Below are 1,057 nucleotides of genomic sequence, written 5' to 3' on the forward strand. Positions count from 1 at the left end.
TTTTTTTTTTTTTTTTTTTTTTTTTTTTTTTTAAGCAGCAGCAAATCCTAAATGTATGTATGCATGTAATAAAAAAAATGATGTGTGTTCTTTAGTTTACCTACTTCTGACCTGTTCAACAAAAAAATTATCCCTATATAAAATGGGGAAAGCTAATGACAGATCAGCACAGTCCTACTGTAGCTTTGGCTAATCCCCGTGTCTTAGAAATGGGGCCAGCCCAGAGGGTGGCTTTGCTTCTTGGTGGTTATTATGTATTTATTTTCCTTTTAAAGCATGTGTCTACATATAAAACTGTTAGCATATAGCACACTAGGTAGGAATCACTCCTTTCTGCATCCAAAGGAAATATTCAGAAGGGAGCATGGCCCATACGTGCACCTCAACAATGCTTGTCTGACATGATCGCTTATTAGAATTTCTGGTAGCCCACACATAGTGAATTAGAGCAGTCGTCAGGCTGCCCGAGCTCATATACTGGAAAGCAATCTGACGCAGAGAGACAGCCTAGGATAGAGGGTAAAATAAAGACGACTGTGTGTCATCCCTTCTGAGCTGCACCTTTGGCATGAATACACATTAATTACTGGGCTGGAAGTTGGTGGCTGTCATGGAACTAATGATTATGACAGAACTATATTCAACAGGGCAAATGAGGACAGTTTTAACCAGAAGCACATAGGTATACACATGGTGCTTCAAAAGGGCTAATTTCCCAGAGCTAAGGCGTGAAGGCCCCTCTCTGACTTTATTAAAATAATTTGGAAACATGCTTAAATTATTTGCTGGATTTGGACGACAGTGCTCAGGACCTTCCATGATTCATTCCTTAATAAGATTCATTTGTAGGTCATATGGTAGGAACCTATGTTTTTAGTAGAAGGGTCCAAGTTTAACCCTACCTAACACCATGCCTTTGGTCTGCCTAGTGCAGTGGTTCCCAGCCTTCTTTATACTGCAGACAGGCAAGCTCACTCAAAGAATTTTTGCAGACCAGGTACAGAAACAATCTGATTTACATCTTTAAATTTTTACCTAGGTGTGGGTTGGGGCACCA

This window comes from Gavialis gangeticus, unplaced genomic scaffold (genome assembly GCF_001723915.1).
Source record: "Gavialis gangeticus isolate Ggan-Ray unplaced genomic scaffold, GavGan_comp1, whole genome shotgun sequence".
In the NCBI taxonomy this organism is placed as follows: Eukaryota; Metazoa; Chordata; order Crocodylia; family Gavialidae; genus Gavialis; species Gavialis gangeticus.